The sequence below is a fragment of the Euprymna scolopes genome, chromosome 18 (assembly GCF_053919585.1).
Source record: "Euprymna scolopes isolate OS-2025 chromosome 18, ASM5391958v1, whole genome shotgun sequence".
Taxonomy (NCBI): domain Eukaryota; kingdom Metazoa; phylum Mollusca; class Cephalopoda; order Sepiida; family Sepiolidae; genus Euprymna; species Euprymna scolopes.
Window position 1 is genome coordinate 9,460,059 of NC_136499.1, and position 25,133 is coordinate 9,485,191.

Genomic DNA, 25,133 nt, shown 5'->3' on the forward strand with positions numbered 1-25,133 from the left:
AGAAAACCCAACAGTACGTCTATCGCGCTAAAATATTTTCATATTATTTTCATCAATAATAGCGTAGATAAAATGAGCGTATTTTATTTGTCACGTGCGCAATTATATTTAAAAAAAAAATACCTGCGAGTCCGTCGTTCTATCGGTTACTGTGAGAGATATATTCGTTGAGCTCATATAAATATTAGCGATTATTACCCTGTGTCATTTTGATCACTCGAACTATTATTTAATCGTGGGCATCATTCTTACTAAGCCTGTGTCTAAAGGGTGGAACGATAAAGTTGTCGCCCTAAAGAAAACAACACTACAGCTTTATTTTAAAACTTTTATTGAAAAATCAATTCAGCTAACTTGGCCCTGTAGTAGAGCTGATGTCTATTCAATGTAGCCACCCTCAGCCTCTATCACCGCCTCGATACGGTTCCGGAACTGGGAGCATACCTTTCCCACAAGCGTCGGCGGAAGCTCGGCGAATATTCGGCGGGTGGCAGCGATCAGGTTGGTTTTGGTGTTGTGGGAGGTTATATTAGTAATGTTCTCGACGTATGACCAAAGTAGTCCAATGTGTTCAGGTCGGGAGGATGGACCAGTGAGATAAGGGTACAAATTCGTACCACTCCTTTTGTAGGAGAAGCCTGCGTGTATTTGGACGTGAACCGGCGCCGAGTCTTGCTGCCAAACCCATGTATGGCCAGCGGCTACCTGATTGCACCCGAAAATCACCACACTCTTCAGCACATGCAGGTACAATTTAGTGTTGATTTTCAATCCAACTTCGAAGATGTGAGATGGCATGATGTGGCCCTCACTTGAAACCTCACCACAGACTATAACCTTGACCTTCGTTTTCATCACTCTGAACACGCCCCTGTTATTCGTAGCAATCAAGCGATGCATTTTGTGAGTGCCGTCAATGATCCCGTTTCATAATTTGGATTGGTAGAGAGCATGAGTTGTACAGCGGCGCATCTCCGATCTCGCTCCTTGAACATTGTGTCACTTTCTAGATATGATAGAAGGCTTCTATCACTCTTGGGAATTGTACAAAGCGGGTCAACTAGTAGATAGTCTGCAACAAAAAAAGAAAACTGCTTTTCATCGAATGAAAATGGAATCTTGTCGTCTCGTTTAGCATGACACTTTTATCATTCCACCATATATATGATTTGGATTTTTCGGACTACTGTTCTCATCTTGACTGGTATTTTCACGGCAGTTCGGTCTATGTAGTCTGATCTTTTTACTTTTATACTGTCGAACTCTAGAATTTTGATGTCAAACTTGTAAATCTGCATGAAATTTCGAAGTAAGCACTTTATTTATCTAGAGTTACATGATTTCATTTTGTCTAGTGAGAGGGTCTAATTCGCAATTTGAGTGCCGCCAGCACCGAGAATTGCATCTCCAACCCTACACAGAATAGTGTACCTTTACAAGTGAATTTTACGATGTACCTCATCCACTACAACAGAAATCCTTACGGACAATACTTATATGCATTTTAGCAACGTTGAACATATTTTATATCTAAATACACAAGCTACTACTTATCATCATGCATTACTATTCATTACTTCGGCGTTTGGAAAATGTTTAATCATTGTAATTTCGCATACCCATCTTAGCAGCAGCAGCCAAATAGTGTAACAGGTTTAAACGCCAAGTATCTCCTAGGCGGTTGTGTTTCAATAATCACTGTATTTCAGCCGTATAGTTCGTCTGTAAATAACTATATATATATATATATATATATATATATATATATATATATATATATTAATTTAAAAGGAAAATATAAAGTTACATTCCACAAAAGGAGACTTATCCGGATAATTCTAAGCTCAACAATTATTATTGGAGCTTATACAATAGGACAAGAGTATGAAATGAAGACAGAACACTATATATTGGTATATATAGAATGGATCATTTATTGAATAATGGAATAGAGGCAAAATTTGGGGGATAGAAGGGGCTCTTTATGCCAGGGCATTTCGAAGCTTAATGCTTCTCATCAAGAGAGTAGAGAGGATACTAGGTAGCATGGGGTAAATGCGGCGTCAAGCGTGAGGTTCATTATGGACGAAAAAGATTAAGAGGAATTGTAGAATGTTTGGGGAAGCGTTTTTGAATTCTAAATAAATAAGGACAAGCTTGTTGGATATAGTATTATATATAAGACTGTATATGGTCTTTAACATAGTATTGAGATTAAGGGGTATATTTATTATTGTTAAATATGGGGTTTATTGTCGCTGCGTGGTAATTTATTTTAACGGTTTGTGAGGTGCCTATTTTCTATGGAGTAGGTAATTTTTATTGGTGCCACCTAAACGGCAAATGGCGTCTATAAAATTGTTTATATTTTTTTTGGGGGGGTAGGCGTATGCAAGGTTGTAAAACTGAAAGGTAATATGCGGCAATATATTTATAAGTTTCTTCTGTTATGATATAGGGAGTATGATTAAAAGGGAGCGATCGGAGATTAGGATGGTAATGACTATTAGTGTTTACCTTGATGCAAAATGTTAAGTATACCTATTGATGTCAAAGTGGAGGAGTAAGAAAACCATTAATACTTATGAGAGTGGTAAAATATACCAAATAATAGTAGGGTAATTATAATAGTACGAAAGATAATAGTAATCAAAATTATAATAATAGTATTAATAATAAAGTTGAAAATAAAATAGAAGTAAAATTGAAGATAAAAATAAAGATAGAGATAGAGGCAAAATTGAATATTTAAAAAAATATTAAAGATTATATTACCAATAGTTGTGATAAAAGTAAATTCAAAGTTAATGTTAATAACAGTCGAAATGGAGATAATGGTAGCGGTTATGGTAGCAATAACGGGGATAATAATAATAACAATGATAAAATAATAATAATAATAATAATAATAATAATAATAATAATAGCGGTAAAAACAAGACAGTAATAATAATGATAACAATAAAGATAGTAGTAACAATACTTCTACCACTACCTTCACCATCACCAACACTAATACTAATAATAATAATGTAAATACTGTTAATACTAATTATTAGGAGTGCGTAAAAAGGGATACAGACAAGTGAGGGGTCAGAGTAGCAAAAAATGGGGTTGAGTAGTGAGAGGTAAGTGGTCCCGTAAAAAATAAAGTAAAATAAAGAATATATGTATATATGTTTTTTTTACACAGTGGTCACCACTTATCAAGGCCCGGAAGCCACTTAGGGATAAGGGTTATTGCAAGTACATTACGTTAGTGTGGAGATTTGGTGAATTGTTTACTTAAGGGGGCGGTTCATTAGGAATTTGTTAACGTTGAACTTGAGGACATCCAAGTTGTAGTAAGGAGGGAAGCAGGCAGACGGAACAGAGTTCCACAGGCGTGCAGTTCTAAGAAAGATGCTTTGTTCATGAAATCCGCGTTTTGATTTAGGCACAGATAAAGAGTGGGGGAAATTTTTCACAGTGGATTCGGCTAGACGGGTGTTTTTCGTGAAAGATTGGCGAGGGGGGACCAGAGATTCGAGTTCAGACGAGCACCTACCATGGAAATAACGATAAAACAAGGATAGGCTCGCAACGTCTCTTCTGTGGGAAAGAGGTTGCAGGGTAGAGAAAAAGGCACCTCCACTAAGCCACGAAGTCTATTTTGTACTCTGTCAAGGCAGGATAGGCTATTTTAGCAGCTCCTGCCCAGATATGGCAGCAGTATTCCATCCTTGGACGTACTTGGCTTTTATATAGATAGAGAATTGCATCCGTAGTGAGATATCTTCTGGAGCGGTAGAAGGATGCCACCATCTTTCCAGCGACCTTGGCAACATACTTGATGTACGTGTTCCATTTCAGATCAAGAATAAAGGTCAAACCCAGAAGCTTGTCAAAACACGGGACCTCTCCCAGACGAAAGCCATCCATCCCAATTGATGCCAGATGGGGATCAGAGCGTTGATGATGTAAGGATAGGAGTTTGGTTTTAGATGCTTTAAAGGTAAGCAGCCACGTCTATATATGTATGTATGTATCTATATATATATATATATATATATATATATATATATATATATACATATATATATATACATACATATACGCATATACATACATATATCCATATATACAAACACAGATTAAAAAAAAACAGATAAAAAACACAGATAAAACACACAGATAAATAAAAATAGATGTAGAATAGACCGGGAAAGCATAAAAATTCGGTGAACAAAAGGCCCTTGGGTTTAAATTAAATTAAAGGATTGCTTTACTGGGAACGGTAGTTTCAAGAGTCCACCTTAAAACTTTAAATTTCTTGAAGTTCGATTATAAAGGCCAGCAAATTCATGTTTTTATGAACAAGCCATGCCTACAATATTGAATACATACTTTCTCGTTTATGAACACGAGGGGCAGGTCCATCGAATCAGCGTAACTACTTAATATAGTAGTCCTAATCCCCAAGGGATACAAGAAACATAGTTTATAGCTGTCCGTTAAAGCTCCAACATTTCTCCAAATATTTTGTTAGGGTGGTCTTGCGTAGATGTGTTCGTCTCTTGAATTCTTATTCCTCCTAATTTGGATGGTAAAAAACTAACTCTTGTGATGGAAATTACCCGAAACGGGACTGGTTTAACTGTGTTCAAATCTAAGTTATATTATCAGTAGGAAGTGGCATCTAGAAGGAAATAGGGATGGGGGATATGTCTGTATGGGTGACAGGAATGGGTTAGGTTGAATAGGGGGAGCTTTTCTTAGTTTGTATTTTCGGTACGTTTAAAAGTTTTAATGTAAATATTACTGGGTGGAGGGCTTAGTGTAAATGTAATAGTGCCCTGATTTTTAAATAATTTCCTATTTGGGGGTCGGTATCAGTGGCGTTTAGGGGTGGTGGTTATATGGTTCTAAATTTAGGTTTAGCACTGGGATGGGGTTTCTAAGCTATATTTTCATTGAGCCTAGGTTTTATATTGTTTAGAGTATATTCTCGTTGAATCGTGTGCTATTTGGTTGCAATTTAACAGGTGGTATTAAGTGTACATATTTACGGGAAGAGGGTTTGTTAGGCAAAGTTGCTTGTGAGCTTATGTTTAAAGTTGGTTAAAGTTAATTAGGCCTTGCCAAGATGCAGGTGATTTTAGGTCAGTAATTTATTTAAAGTTATGTAATGGTTGTGTGTTCAGAGGGTGTGCTAATATTTTGTATTAAAGAGTTGATTTTTTATGGCGATTTTTTCAGATCGCGAGTGCTTATGGGTGGTTAAAAAAAAATTGGCTTGGGGGTGTTGTCCAATAGCCCTATACTAAGGGAAAACGGTTAGTGATGGATATTGTTGCTTTTTATGGATGGCGAGGAAGCGCAATAAGCTAGTTCCTGTCCGGCGGTGCATTCTTAGTGGGGTTAATTGCATTTACGTATCTGAACTTTATCTTGTGCCTGCAACTGCAAATTATCTCTTGTTTTTAATTGAGGATGTTTAATTTTTTAGGTGCCGTTATAATCTCGGTCGCCTCTGCGTTTCATAAAAGGCAGTATTTAGATCCTGGGCTGTATGAGTTGGATTTTCTTAGTATTTTCCATTTTAAAGTAAAGTCTATTTCGTTTTGTTTAAAATTTCTAACTAGATTAGATAGGGTTGTTTTTGTTTTAGGGTTCTCCTTTGAGAATGATTGTAAATGGTTCGCAATTCTAGCCATTATCGGGAAGGAGGATAATCCTATGTAGGTCTGTATTATAGGACTTGTGCGCGGAGTATCTAGAGGCTCTTCATTTATCTGGGGGTGGTCTGAGTTTCTATGTTCAGGTTCTGTGGAGTTTATACCTATCTGCCGTGTGGTCAGTTGTTCAGATTGTGTACTTTTGCTTATTGGGTAATGCGGATCCTTTCTGGTGTAACGGGTCCTATAGGTTTGGACTGTCAGATTAGGCGGGAGTTCTGTTACTGTACATGAATATATGACGTCTGAGTGTACACAGTCATTCTCCAGTGGGCAGCTATTTGGGTCGTTACAATTGCAGTTTGGTTGGGCTAGACTAGGGTTGCTATTAATTATTTTCTGTGCTGACTAGTGTTGCCATTAAGTATTAATTGCTGATTCTATTTTCTTATTATTAGTACTCATAATAGTTTGTGCTACATTAGGTATAGTTAAGAAGGATAATTTAATAGTTTTTATTTAGGATCGTGCTGTATATGTGAGGATGCTTGAAAGAGTCTTCTACTGATTTAAAGAATTCTTTGGGGGTATTGGTTTGGACGTTATTATCAAGGGGGTTGAATCAAATATTGGACTTTTTTCTGATCCGTTTTTTTTTTGGGGGGGGTCTGTTCAACTTGTATGAGCTTTTCATTGTTAGGAGTATTTGACATATGATACTTATGATTCGATCTTGCCTTATTATTTTGACTTGATTTGCGTTTAATCATATTGTGGGTAAATATGCCTAAGGGGCTGAATAGTTTGTTTAGCATTGTTCGTATCATACTTAATTGTGTCTTTGTATCGAGAGTTTTCAAGTTCGTTGTTATAAAAATGGAGCTGTCATTGAAAATGTTATGGTTTGCAGAGAGATTAGAGATTCTTTTGGACACCGAGGTAAGGATTGCCTGAATGACAGATCTGGGGTGATTGGAGCATTTGTGGACATAGTGTAGCGACAAATTTGGTTTATGGTAGGAGTAGTATGTTCCTTCCTTTAGGTTTAATGTTACGTCTAAGAAGTTTGAGGTGCTTTTTTTCATTCTCTAATGTTATACTAAGCCCGAAACTTAAACAAATTCTCTTAGTTTGATTATGGTCCTACAGTACATTCTGGGCCTAGCCCCAGTTAATAGAGCGTCGTCCCTATACAGACCTCCTTGCAGGTCGCTATTGCTGAATCTGTGTTTAAGCTCATTTAATAGGAAGATTCCTACCAGATCCGTTACTTGTGTAGACTCTGCCGCGCCCATCACCATGTCGAATTGATCAGGGGTGTCTTTTCTAGGCCATAAGTAGTCAATAAGTAGTAATGGTTTTCTTACTCCTCCAATTTGACATCCATATGTATACTTAACCTTTTGCATCAAGTTAAACGCACTCATAGTCATTGCCATCCTAATCCCCGACCGCCCCCTTATAATCATACTCCCTATATCATAACAGAAGAAACTTATAAATATATTGCCGCATATTACCTTTCAGTTTTACAACCTAGCACCGCCCCTCAAAATTATAAGCGATTTTATAGCCGCCATTTGCCGTTTAGGTGGCACCAATCAAAATTACCCACTCCATAGAAAATAGACACCCCAAAAACCGTTAAAATAAATTACCACGCAGCGACAATAAACCCCATATTTAACAATAATACATATACCCATTAATCTCAATACTATGTTAAAGACCATATACAGTCTTATATATAATACTATATCCAACAAGCTTGTCCTTATTTATTTAGAATTAAATAAAGCTTCCCCAAACATTCTACAATTCCTCTTAATCTTTTTCGTCCTTAACGAACCTTACGCTTGACGTCGCATCTTCGCCATGCTACCTAGCACCTTCTCTACTCCTCTGATGGAAAGCATTAGGCTTCGAAATGCCCTGGCATGAAGAGTCCCTTCTATCCCTCAAATTTTTCCTGTATTCCATTATTCAATAAATGATCCATTCTATATCTACCAATACATAGGTTTGTGTCTTCATTTCATACTCTTGTTGTCCTTTATATATATATATATATATATATATATATATATATATATATATACACTAGTATTTCAGCCCGGCGTTGCCCGGGTGTTTGGATGTATATATTGAGCAAAAAAAGGTGGTAGTAGGAAGGCAGGCTCGAATCCGTACCGCAAAGGAGGAAAAGAACGGGGTAAAACCTAACGTTTATGCTGTTACGACAACCGCCAAATAAAATTAAGGCTAGACAATCTAAAGGAGAGGATAACTTTTTAAAATATCGGCGAAAAAAGTGCCCCCCTCGTAGAAAAGTGCCTAGTTGAAGGGGAAGATATTAACGTTTTTAGCCAATTTTTCGATATTTCTCGGATGAAAGGTCGAACTTTAAAACGATACTGATCTTTGTAAAATCCGTCGCCTCTATTGAAAATTTAAGGCAAACATGCAAATAGACATGCATACATACATTTTTATATTGGTAACTAAAAATTTTCGACCAAAACTGATGAAAAAGCTTGCCCTATCTCTGAATACCCTTTCTGTAAAATTTCAAATATTTAGACCAAAAATTGTCTGAGTAATTTGGAAGAGACCGGAGAGGTCATTTGTTTTTTAACTTTGACCTCTAACAATTAACAGTTTTTGGCCTCAAATCAAGTTATTAAGTTAGATCCATGGCCAAGGAACCAATATCTAAAATTTCAAGTGCGTGTACCCAAAATTGTTGGAGGAGTTTGGTAGAGTTCTCAAAGGTCAGATCGTTGGACTAACAATTGACAGAGTTATTGCGTAGCGAAATGTACTCCCCAACACACACGTTCACTTTTATATATATATAAATATATATATAAATATATATATATATATATATATATATATATATATATTTGTCTTTACATAAGCAGTGGTGTGTTGCTACACAGTTATGAGCATGTTTCGGTCTACTAGTATTTACTAACTAGGGACCCCATCAGGCAACAACCCTTATTTTCAAAAACGGAATTCTAAATATATATATATATATATATATATATATATATATATATATATATATATATATATATATATATATAGTTTACTCATTTACTTGCAACATACTCCGTTCGTATGGATTTAAAAAATCTTTCTCATAAATAAAGTTTTTTTTATAATGAAAAAGATCTTTCTCCTGTAAATTTTGTAAATTTTAACAAAGTTCAAATTTAATGAATTGGTTCGGTTCCGGATCATATATTATGAAGCATAATATTCCTCCAAGTTGCAAATATCACCATTTTATAACTTAGTTATAAGGTAAACATTTGATGAGTACGTGATTAAATATGCAGCAATAACATAATTTTTAAGACTTGTTAATCGCAATAAAAACAATATTGTAATGTTTTTTTTTTTGAAAAGTAATAAATGACCAACTGAGAAAACGTGACATTTAGAACTTGGAGCATTATTATAGTATATATATATATATATATATATATATATATATATATATATATATATATATATATATATATATATATATAGATATGTATATATATATGTATATATATTGTTACATATATATATATATATGCGTGTGCGTGTGTTTGAGTGTGAGTATGACGTAATTCGACCAAGTTGCTCACGTAAAGTAAAAGGGGTAATGTGCAAAATTTATTACATATGCCTGAATTCGATAAGCTAGAGCTTACATTGGCTAAGAATAAGCTCCGAAATGATAAAAGTTTTCAGAAATACCTAACTACAACGTTCTATCTTTCATCCGTAGTTTTATTCTTCTGTAATTGATCCATTTTTCATCTGTTTCCTTCGTCTCATTTTTAAATGTATTAAGGAGAAGGTCTGTCCGTCAAGTTATTGCCGCGCCAATGTGTATTGCTGATACGAATAAGCATTTTAATCGCGAAATTCGCGCAGACAAAATGGACGCAGCCTGACAAATAAAACTCTCGTTTTTTATAAACATATTCTGTCAACCAGCTCCTTCACCGACCATTGTAGATATTTTGAAGTTTTGCCTGAAATCACCCGCGCGTTTTTTATACCCTTTGATGACCTTTTTAAGGCATCCATTTGTGTAATGCTTCAGGGGTCAACTTTCCGTGACAATGGCCGAGGGGTTTTCTAGCATCTGATTTTAGGCAATTCACTGATAAATTTTGAATGATAAAAAATCAAAGGACTCCATCTCAGTGCCCTTTGGATATCTGAAGAGGACAGGGGCTTGTGCTCAAGAGAAGAATGCCTGACGGTTTTTGAAATCCCTAAAGCACCAGCCAGTGCGTTGTCTTGGACTTTTCTAATCAGGTTAAGAAATTAGTGTCTTTGAGAAAGGTTCGCCTGGTGATTGTGCACTAAGATAGCCCCAGGGAGTGTGCGAATCGTGGCTATGCCATGCATTGGGTTGACCTAAGGAAGTCATGGCTCACAACTAAAAGAACTGAAAGAGCCTCAGTAAGACAAACACATGTGCCGATAAGTGAGTGACTGGATTACTGTTGTCCCCACCCACAGAGTTTAAGAAGGGCAGTCAGCATTGTCAAAGATATGTTCCATTCCCCCGAGGTGAAGTCGAGGCTTGTGGTAACCCTAGGCCATGTGTTTATTTTCAGCAAGCCGCGTGTACAACATCTGAATGGAGTTACTAATTTCTTCAAAGAACTATTTGTTTGACGAATTGGTTACCTAATGCTCGTCCTAAGTCACAATAGATATCGCATCTAATAATATTAGGGCGATAAGCATTAAGAACAAATTCAATAGTCATTCATTCTATGTGTTTCGCTAAGTATCTTTCTTTATCTCTCTTTCCATCTTCTTGTTTGGCGGTTTATTTCGCAAGGTTAGATTTAAGATAGGCTTAACATATTCGATCACACGAGAAGTATAAAGCCAATGTGTTATATTTTCATTTACAAAACAACGATATTGACAAGTGAATAAATAAGATATGCAAATTACTTATGCAAAATATGTGCGAATTTGAATTCTATTTTGTATGAATTAGGTTATTCGGATCACTGTTCTAATTTTACGGATTATTTTCTCAACTTTTTTGTCAATTAAACATTCAGGTTTCTTCAGGTGTATTTTGTCAGACTCGGGAAATTTTATGCCAAACTATTTTCTCTTTTCTTACAACAAAATAACAACTTATCAAGACTGAATGCCACTCGAGGGAAAGAATTAATGAATGTGTGTTGTGTAGTAATAGTTAATACGGTAAATCGGGTATACTTTGAGGATTAAAGGTGGAAAGAACTAGTTTACATTAGACTTGAAGTGTAAAAGAGTGCGGACATGCGTATAGCAGCTGTATGCAAATGAACGGGACGTGTGTGAAGTTAGGTAAAAACAAGGAAAAAGAAGAACATTATAAAAAAAGAACGCGTGCACAGATCGATAGTTACATTTGAGAGGACATAGGTCAGGTAGGAGGATCACGATCATGAAAAAGTCAAGTGGATCATGGCACAGCCATAACGAAAATAATGTTCCAATGAACGGCAATTAAAAACAAAAATATGTTATAGTTTTTAAGATTTAAAATAAACTTCAAATAACACACACATACACGCACACGCACACAAACTTCCCTGGATTTTACTTGTGCGAATGGAAATTCAATTAACTTTCTTGAAGTTATATTTTTGGATTTAACAGTCATTGGATTATTTACCTTTCACCAGACTATCTATTCACGTGTAATCACCTTTTTCTTCACCATATTCCCTTTGCTTCACTTTTTGTTAAGATGTTTGACTTACTTGCAGTTTCATCAAATACTTTTGTATGCAAAATCTGATCCCGCATTTTGCTAATTCCTACCCTCTGATGAGAAGGAAAGTATTTCTTCGAAACTCCGCGGATTAATGACTATCCACTTATTAAGTGTTTCCTTTTCAGATTAAATATGTGTTTAACTCTTTTTCAAAGTGTTTTTTAACATGTTTTATTAACTGTTTGCTCGTATATATATATATATATATATATATATATATATATATATATATATATATATATATATATAGGATGAAACACTAGTAGATGTAGGTATTTAATAATTATTATAGTAAATAATTATGTCAGCATCTTTAAGAAACTTGTTTCTTATCGTCGAGAACTATTATTTGAAAAAAAATGTTGCTCACTTTATCTCTCATATGCAGATCATCATATCGTGATTAGATAACTCTGATAGACGTTAGAAAGTATTTAAAAAATATATGTTTAAATTTCAACAATATTTTCCGCGGCTAGCGCTAACAGAATGAATTAGGTCCTCGCTAATGAAACCAGAGATGGATTCTGTTGTTGGGTTCGAATCTACCGACTGGTGTTAATCGTGACACCCTGCACTGATGATTCCCGAAAGGATGAAACACTAGTGTCTGTAGGTATTTAATAATTATTATAATAAATAATTATATATATATGTATGCATATCTATATAGCGTCTGTAGGTATTTAATAATTAATGTAATAAATAATTATATATATATATATATACATATATATATATATAAATGTAAATTTGGTTCGTTACAAATGAATAAAACCATATTCCTACGTTACCAATTTATTTGAAATTTTCAGACAACCCATCTTTAGAGTCGAGGTATGTTTTTATGTTATTAAAATAAATTTACCTCGCGAATTATTAGAATATTAAATAAAATAAATATATTTTTTAACCGTTAGTGCGAATCTGTTCTGTTGATAAAACTGAACTTCCGGTTCGATTCATTTCACAGCCACGAATTGACGAAAGATTTCATTTTCTGTTTAGTAAGTAAGAAAAACAAACAAACAAAAAATAATTCATTTGTTTATCTTCCAATTTTTTTTTATTTTACACATTTTTTCTTTATTATATAAGGCAAACAAAAAGTTTGTCGCTTGCTTTTTGAGTTTTTTTTTTGTTTTTCGATATAAGATTGGTTGGTAATGGCCGAAAAATCAAGTTGTTGTTGTTTTGTAAAACGAAATTACATTTATTAAAATCCATTATTTCTGAGTAACTTTTTTTTCCAGAAAGATAAAACCCTGAATTTTATCATATAGAAAACAGAATAATGTAAAACTCTTTCTACTATTTTTAATTAAATTTTAAATGTTAAATTTTCCGAAAGAGTTAACAATTGACATTTTTTGTCTTGCACAAAAAACGTACTTAAATATTAAAAAAAAGTTTTGGAACTAATTAATTTATTTATTTGTTGTCTAACTAAGATTTAGGATGATTTTCTATGAGAATATGCAAAAATATTATAATATAAGTACCTGGATTTCAAATAATTCCACTTATTCATATAGACAACCAGTTACTTCGCGTCGATCTAGAGTCTAGATCAATAATGTTTACGTTTGTGTTTACAAACTATGGAAGACCAAAAAGGCCAAAAACACTTTTTTTTCAGTGACGAAAATTTCAATGTATTATTAACGCTGAGGCTGGCCAGTACCAGATGGGTGACCATTTGTATGAGTTTGGTTTTTAATGTGTATGTGTGTGGGGGCCAGGCTCCCCAAATTGGGGGGGGGATTTAAAGCAGAATAAAACAAAATTGTTTCAGCGCGTTTGGTCCACTGTAGTCGAAAGGCGGCAAACGTTTTCAAACGGGATCGAAAAAATGATGCTATTTTTAACACAAAGGGCACAATATTTATCGATTTTTTTTGTATCGATTCTTCAAAGCATGCCCTGTTTAATAATGGTCATGCATTATTCGGCTCGCTAAAAAAAATTGTTAATTTATTTATCAAAGATTTTAAAATGGCTTTTTTCGTATAAATATTAAAAAAAATTTGTTTTGTTTTGTTTAACTTAAATTAATTATTTTACTTAACATATTCACCGAATTTCACACTTCAAAACTCAAAAGCGGGATAATTAAACACAATCGAAGTTCTGATATTAAGACGTCAAAATAAGGTAGGCAAACAATTTTTTTGTTACTATTCTATACTTTCACCTAACAATTTAATAAACAAAAGATGGTACTTATGCAGAGAAGGTACCGTGCTGAAATAACGCTATTAAGAAAGCCATTATTAACATGGGAAAGGGAGAGTGTTCTGTAATTATTTTATATTTTCACCTAACAATTTAATAAACAAAAGATAGCACTTATGCAGAGAAGGTACCGTGCTGAAATAATACCGTTATTTAGAAAGCTATTCTTAACATGGCGAGGGAGTTTTGCATCTATTCTAAAATATGAATGCTTTTTCTTTATTAAAGAAATTGGGTACTCGTGCACGTATTGATCCGTGCTGAAATAATAACGTTATTATTTTAAAAGCCATTCTTAACATGGGGAGAAGAGGGTGTTTTGTAACTATTCTGGACTTTCACCTAACAATTTAATAAACAAAAATTAAACTTAAGCAGACAAGGAACAGTATTAACATTATTTAGAATACAATTGAATAAAAAAAAAACTTTAATTAAACTTGGAAATACGATTTAATAAATAGTACGGATCGGTAAGTGCATTAGCACCATAAATTTGTCTAATTCTTAATTTCTTATGTTATTGGAAAAAAAAAGAAGGTAAATATGAGGAATTACTCCACCCTCGAAAATTTCTTTAAAATTACAACTCCTATAGGTTTTCGGGGTCGCTGAAAACGAAAATAACCTTTATAATTAAGGCAAACGAGTAGTTTCCAAGATATGAAGAAATGTTAGTTTAAAAAAGTGAAGGATCACTTTTCCATAATAATTTAACGTAAAATGATCACCCACTTTGTGGCCACGATTTCTGGGGCGGGGGCTTTCTTTCTACCCTTGGAAAATCCTTTCAAATTACCTGCTTAAATTGGTTGGAGGGGCGGCCACCAAAACACCTCCCACACACAGAAAATGCCCCTCTCTCAAGTGGCCAGAAAGTGGGTGCTTTTTTTTTTTTACGCAATGATCACAACTTATCAAGGCCCGGAAGCAACTCAGGGATAAGAGTTATTGCAAGTACATTAAGTTAGTGAGGAGATTTGCTGAAGTGTTTACTTAAGGGGGCGGTTCATTAGGAATTTGTTAACATTGGACTTGAACACATCCAAGTTGTAGTCCGGAGGGAAGCAGGCAGACGGAACAGAGTTGCACAGGCGTGCAGTTCTAAGAAAGAAGCTTTGTTCATGGAATCCGCGTTTTGATTTAGGCACAGATATAGAGTGGGAAAATTTTTCACAGTGGATTCAGCTAGACGGGTGTTTTTCGTGAAAGATTGGCGAGGGGGATCAGAGATTGGAGTTCAGACGAGCATCTGTCATGGAAATAACGATAAAACAAGGACAGGCTCGCAACGTCTCTTCTGTGGGAGAGAGGTTGCAGGGGAGAGAAAAGGGCATCCCCCACTAAGCCACGAAGTGTATGTTGTACTCTGTCAAGGCAGGATAGGCTGTTTTTAGCAGCTCCTGCCCAGATATGGCAACAGTATTCCATCCTTGGACGTACTTGGCTTTTATATAGATAGAGAATTGCATCAGTAGTGAGATATCTTCTGGAGCGGTAGAAGGATGCCACCATCTTTCCAGCGACCTTGGCAACAGACTTGATGTACGTGTTCCATTTCAGATCAGGAATAAAGGTCAAACCCAGAAGCTTGTCAAAACACGGAGCCCTACCCAGACGAGAGCCATCCATCACAATTGATGCCAGCTGGGGATCAGAGCGTTGATGATGTAAGGATAGGAGTTTGGTTTTGGATGCATTAAAGGTAACCAGCCACATCTTCCCCCACTGAACCACGCGCTCGAGATCAGAGGAGAGAGAATCAGAGAGAACTTTGTCATTTACAGCCTTTGATGTGTTGCCGTAGATGGTTGTGTCATCAGCACAGATGTGAACGAATGATTTAAGTATGTGTTTAGGGAGGTCATTGATGTAGATCAGGAAGAGAGTTGGGCCCAGGATTAACCCCTGGGGGACTCCAGCATTTATATTGCAGGCCTGCGATTTTTGTCCGTCGACCACTACTCTTATGAGCCTATCGGAGAGAAATGATTTAATGATTGAGAAAACATTTCCAGTTATACCATAGCTGGAAATCTTGTGAAGTAGACCCTTATGCCATACCTTGTCAAAGGCCTTTGATATGTCAAGAGCAATTGCCCTAGAAAGGAAGCCTTTGTCAAGAAATTCACTTATCCTGTGGGATATAACCGTCAGCACATCTGCGGTAGATCTTGCAGAGCGGAAACCATATTGTGTGTCAGTAAGAATGTTATTTCTGCTGAGGTGGTTGACTATTTCTCTATTTAATATTGATTCCAGCAACTTACTCATAACACACAGGAGACTTATAGGTCTGTATTGAGAGGGAGATGACTTATCACCTGAGTTCTTAAATATAGGGCAAACTGAATAGGTCTTCCAGGGAGTCGGAAAGCACTTCTTCTGAAGGCAGCGCTTAAATAGTTTCGTAAGTATGGGAGCAAGTTGTGGTTGAAGCTTTTTTAACACTATAATTGGGATGGCATCAGGGCCAGTTGCTTTACTGGAATCAAGGTTCTTTATTAGCTTGGCGACCTCCTGCACGGATATTTGTATGTTACCTAGCTTGTTCTGTGTTATAGGAGGAAATATGGGGACTTGATGGCCTTCGTCGCATAGGGTAGAATTAGCTGCAAAGTTCTTTGCAAATAGTTTGGCCTTGTCTGACGCTGACGAGATGACCTCTGGTCCATTGATAATGGTTGGTATAGAACGCACACTTCTGTTCAGGATCTTATTTGTTATTTGCCAAAACTGGTGGGATCCAAGCCGCTGATCAGCTACCTTGGATTTAACAGACTGGGCATATAGCTCTCTTGCATTTTTTATTACTCTTTTACAGTGGTTGCTGGGTGCTCATTCTAAGTTAAATTTAAATTGAACAGTGATCACCTACTTTTCGAAAAAATAATTTCTTCATATCATGAAAACTTTCTTCTTGCGACGGAAACGGTTTGCAGATTCGTTTTTAGTACACTGAAATCTACAATAAAATATTTCGTTATATACGAACATGAGGCGGGCATTAAAGTAAAATAATACCGGATTTTTGGGGCAGATTTGCCATTTAGTTGTATAATATCCTCAAACTAGGTAATCACTAAAAGGGACTCTTAAAAGTCGTTACCTGCGTCGATCAAAATTTAAAACCACTGATTATATGTCAGCCTACATCACAGTAACATATATTGAGTGAGTTCCTAACAGTATTTTCTATAGCTTTTTTAGTTTAAACTCATTTTCCGAAAATTTCCCCAAACTTAACGTGTTCGATAGTCTGCCGCCATTTGTATTTTTCAAATATACCGATAAACACTGCATGTTTTTGAACTGATTAAACATTATACATTACATAAAAACACTACAATCTTATCCAGTTAGGTAGAAAATTTACTTTTCTTGCCTTTGATAACATTTATTTGTTATATATTCATTTTTGACAACTTCTTTGTATCTGTTAACACAAACCCTTTTCATTTAATGTAACGTTTAGTCAGCTCGAAAAACAGTGTTTATCGGTGTATTTGAAAGATACAAATGGTGGCGAACAGTGTTGATTATGTTAAGTTTTAGAAAGTGAGTTTAAACTAAAAAACTATAAAAAATACTGTCACAAACCCACCGATTATGTCAGCCTATGTCATGGTAACATATTCGGTGGATTTTTGACACTGTATTGTATAGTTTTCAGTTTTCAACTTAATTTCCCAAACTTAACGTATTCAACAGTCTGCAACCATTTCTGTTTTTCCAGCCGATTAAACATTTTACCTTACATAAAAACACTAAAGAATTATCCAGTTAGGTAGAAATGTAACTTACCTTACCTTTGCTTTCATTTGTTTTTGGACAACTTTTTCGAATATGTGTATAGTAACACCCCCCATCACTCAAATATTAATTACTTACTCAAATTTTTGTATACAGAAAAGAAAAGAAAAGAAAGAAAAAAAAATCTAGCGTTTCAACGTTAGCTTTATCCACTGATTGTTGGTCGAGCCCAAGCCATGATTGACGGTAATCCTGAGGATCAGGATCCAATTCTGCAAGAGTACCATTTAAATTTTTTTTTTTTTTTTTAGAGTGGATTGCTGTACTAAGAATATAAGAAACATGCATTTTCTCTTTTTATTAGAATTTTCCATTACACCAAATTGAGCCACAGCAACGCGTGTCAGGGTACAGCTAGTATATATATATATATATATATATATATATATATATATATATATATATATATATATATATATATATATATACAGGTACATATGACAACTGCTGTTAATCGTGATGATTCCTGAAAGGAGGAAAAACTAGTGTCAGTAGGTATTTAATAATTATTATAGTAAATAATTATATATATATATATATATATATATATATATATATATATATATATATATATATATATATGCAGATACATATGACTTTAATAAACTACACCTTCGAATGCTCCATTAACTGAATTACATAAAGGAAAGGCATTTGCTGGATTTGTTAAAATTATACCTCGTCTTTAACAGGTTAGTAATGATACAGCTATAAACTTTACTTCCTCAACATATAAAATTATAAACTGACTTTTAATACTACTACTACTACTACTACTACTAGGACTACTACTGCAGCTACTTATTAATGTTATTTCTGAGTAGTTCTCGCAAAAATTCATAAACTTCTCAAAGAACTAAGAGACTTTCTCTTAAATTATACGCACGCATTAACAGATTAATGTAGAGATATCACTAGCATACGTTTGTTGACTTCTCATGTAAACGAATATATTTAGCATTTTTGCTAATAATCGTTATACAGCGTGGAACGATAAATTCGTCGCCCTGAAAAAAACAATATAACAGCTTTATTTTTAAACTTTTATTGAAAATTCAATTAAGCTAACTTGATTATGTAGTAGAGCTGACATCAATTCTATTGAACTGGGAGCATGCCTTTTCCACAAGCACCGGCGGGAGCCCGTCCAATACTATGCGGATGGCGACGATCAGGCTGGCTTTGGTGTTGAGGGAGGTCATGTTAGTGTTATTCTCGACGTATAACCAAACGAAGTAGTCCAGCAGGTTAAGCTCCGGGTGAAGTGGGTGCCAGTGGGAGAAGGGTACAAAATCGTAGCAATATTTCTTAAGCTAAACCTGCGTCTCTTTGGACTCGTGGGTCGGCGCCGTCCTGCTGCCACACACAGGGTTTGCCAGTGGCCACCTGATCGAACCAGGTGATTACCATACCCTTCAACACATCCAGGTACACTTTGGTGTTGACTTTCAAGCCGACTTCGAAGATGTGAGGTTGCGTGATGTGGCCCTCACTTGAAACCACACCAAAAGCTATAACCGTCACTGGAAACTTTGGTTTCATCACTCTCAGCACGTTCGGGTGATGTGTGGCAATCAAGCAATGGTCATGTTGTCATAATTTCGATTGTTAGAGAGCACGAGTTATACAGCGGCACATCTCCGATCTCGCTCGTTGAACGTTGCGTCACTTTCAGATATGATAGAAAGCTATTATCGCATTAGAATTTATACACAACTGGTCAACAAGTAGATTTTCTGCAGCGAAAAACAACGGTTTTTATTAAATGGAAATGGAATAATGCCGCATTTTCTAGACCGAAAATTTTATCATTCCATACTGCACGTTTTTCAAATTCTGAAGTGCACAAATACACTCATGGGCAAAAAAAAAAAAAAAAAAAAATGGGCAAGAGTGAAAGAAGGTAGAAATTGATTTTTCAATATCTTTCCGTGAACTTTTGTTAATTTTAACTGAACATTTCTATTTTGTAGATTATTATTATTATTATTATAACATATAATAAGTGAAAAAAAATAATCCTAAAAATGATAAGACCACATCTTGGCGAGGATATAAAAGGCCGAATTGCCAGATTAAGACAGTTCAAAATAATGACTTACAAGCAGATTTTTGATATTTTAAGAAAAGAAAATGTGAAAACATCTCTTTCTGCAGTGAAGCGAATTGGTCAAAGCTTCGTAGTCGAACGCTTGGTAAAAGGGAGATCTGGATCTGGTCGCCCTAGAGCAAATACTTTAAAGGACGACCACAGGCTTAAATTAACTGTTTTGAAGGATCGAAAGAAAACGTATGTTGGCCATAGCAAATAATTCAAAACAGAGGCGGTAAATTCTCTTTGTAGATATAAAATATCTAGACGAATGAAAGAACGGGGGTTTTCCTCTAAAAGGTGTGCAAAGAAGCCATTTTCATCTAAAAAGAACATCAATGATAGAAAGAGTTTTTTCTTGTGTTATGGCTAGAAATATACAGACTGGTTCAGGAATGTTTTCTGGTCAGATGAATCAAGATATTGTCTCGTTAGTAATGCTCCTGATGCTCTCGACGGTGCAGTCGAAGAACTGGAGAAAAATTTCGACAAGTGGCATACAAATGACTGTTAAACACGGGAATGGTGAGATAATCGTATGGGAAACTTTCACTGCATCAGGAGTTGGGGAAAATATTAGATGTGAGAGGGCAATCAATGCAAAGGAATACATTCGAATATTAGAAACAGAAGCTGGGGATATCACAGAACATCATTTTTCAATATGATAATGCCCCTGTACACACTGCTAAAGTCACAAAAAACTGGGTTTTTTTTCTGATAATTTTATTAATGTGATATTTTGGCCAGGTCAAAGCCCCGATTTAAAACCAATCGAGAATATTTGGTTCATAATATATTGTGCATTGGTGAATTGAAATAATTTTTGAGAACAATGACAAACTGTGGGAAGCTGTGCAAAGCGAATGGAATAGCATCTCCTCTTCACAGTGTTCCACTTTGTTTGAGAGCATGTCTAAAAGAATTTATCTTTTAAAGAAATTCAAAGAGAATGCGATTCCATGCTAAGCATTTACTAAAGTAGATGCCTTGTTCTATGTCATTAGTCTTGTTTAAGTTTCCTTGTTCAATTGTTCTTTGTTCAATGTTTTAGTGCCATAAAATGTAGAAAATTTGTTTGGCGCATTATTTTGCTCACGATTGTATATTTAGCAGGTCTGTCCATAATCGTTATACTTTCAAAAAGTTTCCTCGTTGTTTATTCTTTTGTTGTTTACATTTTATTACGTGACTTTACTAATATACGTAAGACCTAATCTAAGGTTTAACGCACATATATTTGCGGACGAGAACGCTCCTTCATTTTTAGAAGAATCCATCATACATCAAGGCTTGAAACCCAGATAAGAATAAGGGATAATAAGTGAGACAATAGCGTAGTGGCTTTTCGTCTTATAAGATTAGTTGAAACTTGGTTTTTCTAAGGGAACGGCTCAACAAGAACTAGTTTTAATTGGATTTGAAAATCATGTCTCAATCAGTTGGAAAGCAAGTTCGCGATTCAAGGTTTTGCAGGCGGGCAATTTGAAACTTTGATTATGAAATTAGATCAAGACGCAGAGAGTTAAGAACATATTTACTATGGGTCTAGCTAGATGAGTGTTTGTTGCGCAGAGGGGGGGCATGGATTGCAAATCTACCAAGCCTACTCTTACTAAGAGCTGGCAACAGTACTTTGGCGTTATATTATCAGCGAAACGCATATACAATCTCTGACAGAAGTATTCGCTATACTATTATCATCGACCCCCTGAGCGATGTCGGCGAAAATAAAACTGCAAAACTTTCCTTGAATAATGATAAAGACAGCTTTTGTCCTGTGTCACGTTCACATAGCGGTTAATGTTAGATCCACCAATGTAATGCGACCTTTAGTTTTGTCAGTAGTTAAATGGATGGCTATTTATAAATACTAAGTGCTGTGTGTGCTCTCCGCTTACACCGGCATTATTTTCAGTCATCCATTATATACGCGTCCACTCTTACATGAGGTAGTCATTGTCTATCTGAACGAAACATATGAAATAGCTCATACAATATTCATATCGTTCGGATTCTATTGTCTTATTCTATTGCGAAAAAATAATAATCTGACAGATAGATTGAAGCTAGAAGCAAATTTTAGTGTGAAAATATATTTGTACAAGTGCACTAATCCTTAACATAATGTCAATTTTTGCTTTTGTATTTTTGTCTTTAAACTACGAAATAAAAATAACTCTGTGTAAAATAATATCACATTATATATAACAATACCAGGACATAGACATCATGGGCGATGTTACTGTGTCCGTCATTCGTCCCTATAACTCGGATGAATGGCTATTCAGTAGCTTTACTTAAGGCAATTGTAAGAGATTGTCTGGGAAATATAGAATCTTTCCCCTGTCCAGCCAAATATGTTGTCGACCCACTTTTTTTTCTATATACCCGTCTTCTTTTCATCTGGACTGTTTCTTGCATGATGATCTTTGCAAGTCTGTCTTCGCATGTTACGTGCTAATATCATCTAAGTTTCCGGTTTTTCATCATGATCAGTAGGTCTTTATAATGACGCCATTGTTGATTAGTCTTAATTGTTGGTGACATGGTGCTTGCATGAGAATCCGAGGAGTATTCCAGGGCATCTCAATTCTACGGATTATCTTCTTGTGTAAATAGAGGAGAAAGAAAAGAGTTGTTTTTTATTATCTTTATATATTTTTATTATAAAATTACAAAGTCAATTTTAATGCTACTACGGCTACGACTACTGTTACTACTATTACTACTACTACTAATGTTATTTCGGAGCAGTTATCGCAAAAAAATCATGGAAGAACTAAGAAATTTTATCTTTAACAGTACCCACGCATTCGCACGTTAAATGCATTGCTTAACTGCCACAAATAACAGGACATTTTTTCTCAAAATGCATTTAAATATTTTGACCTTATTTTTCTCTAATTCCATAGGGATTTTTTCTGATGATTATATCAATTCTTCTCTTGTGTTACCAAAGATCTTGTGCATAACTATTTTCATAGAGGTTCCTTTTATATTACTGATATGCGAAACGTCATCATGGGAGCAGACAGCTTTAGATAGAGCCTAGTGGCGGGCCGCTGTTCATAACGGTGTCTGCAAATATGAAAGTAACCGAAAAGCTACTACAGAGAAGCGCAGAAAGGACAGAAAGAACAATGTTTTCAAGCTCTCGACATCTGCTACGTTCCTCTGTTTTCACTGCAATAGACCTTTCCAAGCAAAGATTGGGCTTATCAGCCATATCCGCACTCATCGATGATGACTCCCCCATCCTACTCTCAGATGGTCCTCGTCGTTTCGACGGACGAACAACATGCGAAATAGAAATAACATCCTGGAAACCAAGTAAAGCACAAGTTATTCGACGGGGGATAAGAACAGCTTCTTTTCTCGATAAATATTTTAGAAATGTAAAACTAAAGAAAAGTAAAGAAAAAAAACATTGCTTTCGTTGCATGTTGGAATAACAACAAGAACCTAATATTCGAATGTTAGTGTTGCTAACTTTGAAGAAATACGACCGAAACTCTTGCAGAGTCGACTCGGGGTGATAAGACTGGCTACAAAAACGACGGTTGCTCTTGGCAGGTTTGAACTCCCTTTTATATCAATATTTACACAGAAAAAAGTAAAGGCCGTGTTTTATTTATTTGTAAGATCGTGATAAGATCGATATTTTTTATTTGTTTAACTGCACGAGCGTAAGTAGGAAAGTGCGTGTTGTCTGGTGGAAGAATTATTTGATAAGATTCTTCCGAAAGGGCGGTTTTTAGTGCTCTGATCTTATTGATCTATTTTGAGACACAGTCAGAAGAGTGAACAGAAAATAGCTGATAGAAGGATGGAGGAAGTGAAACATTAAGGTCAGAAAATGGTAGTTTTGAAAATGAAGGGGAAGGTAATAGAAGAGAACCATCTATATACTAGCTGGACGTCCGGCGTTGCCCGGTCGTACAAATTATTATAGAATCAATCATCGATTGATTACTATATAATACGAGGAATAATTCGCAAAAAATAAAATAAAAATTTTTGATAGTGTTGTTTATAAAATTCCGCCAGTGTTTGTGTACAATATCACGTCAGCTGATATTTAAGCTTGACAATGAATGCCTTAGAAAAGTCACTTATGATTATCTTTTAGTTTAAAAAAAATGCAAACGAAGAGATTATTTGCGGCGATTTATATTGTACCTCTTCATTTATCTTAAATTGAACACAATAAGAAAAAGTTAAAATAAAATGGTGAGGTACGCCCGGGCTTGTACAGGGGATAATCCAATATGTAGTCGAATGCTCTACTACTAAGCTATATCTCAGGATAACAATAAATCTGTTTTTTTTTTAAGAAGAAATAATTTGCTGAGATGTTATTATTTCTCTTGGCGGTGTAACGAAAAATATTCCCCTGTAAAATTCTTTTTCATATATAAGAGAGTAAGACTAATTTTAAGATTACGTGTTTTCGATTTTCGATATATATCGGATAAAATCCTGTAAAAAGCATATCTAAGAACACTGTCAGACATATAAATTACATTTGTGTTAAATTTGCAAAAGATAGACTCAGTGGTTTGGAAAACTATGAGGAAAGAACTCACACAACACCAACACAAAGTGATTTTTTATATAACAGTGGAGATTAATACCACAGTACTTTAACGCACATACTTTCGTGGGTCACGGTTTCCAGATTATAAATTATTCAATCGGCAGGTCCTATTTATTTAAAAAAAAGGAGAGTAGGTGATAACATTAAATTACTATATAGATACGCTAATTAAATATTCGTTGTATTTTATCACCTTCTCGCTTCCCTTTTACTAAATAGGATATTCCAGTCACCGAAGACACAATATTAAAAAAAAAAAAAATAAAATAACATTATATCTTTTTTGGACAGCACGTGAAACTAAAATATACCTTCTTGGTCTTCTGGCTAGAATCCAGGGGTATTAGCTGTTTTGTCTAAAGATGGTATAATGATATCGTGGGGTTTCTGTTCGCGCCGGACGTGCATGCAATGGAAATGTGTCAAAGATTCCTATAAGAATATTAAAGATAAACCGTAATAACCAGATATAGTCTGGCACTAAACTTGCCAAATTACTTAAATAAATAAATTTACAGTTTTAACAAAACGACTACAATAATGTCGCGGGGTCTCCATTCACGCTGAACGTCCGCAGCATTCGTACCAGCAATATATCACATATGAAAGATGTCACTGTGGAATTTCCACAGGTCCAGCTAGTAATAGAAAATTAGCAAGCAATTGAATAATGAAATAGTTTACATCCGAATGTCAATGGTAAAAGATTGGTTGATGTTTGTAGAGCCGCTCTTTTCATTTATTACATTTTCACCCTAAACAAGGCACATTGCCACTTTGGTGTAGGGGGCTACTATCAGGGACATAGTCATCAGGGGGACTGTGTAGGGAGTTGGGCAGCAAGATGTCGGTTCACGTTGCATTTGAACTTCTGCATGTCAGTACAGTTGGGAAAGCAGGGACCCGGCAGAGAATTCCAAAGTCTAGCTGTCCTGG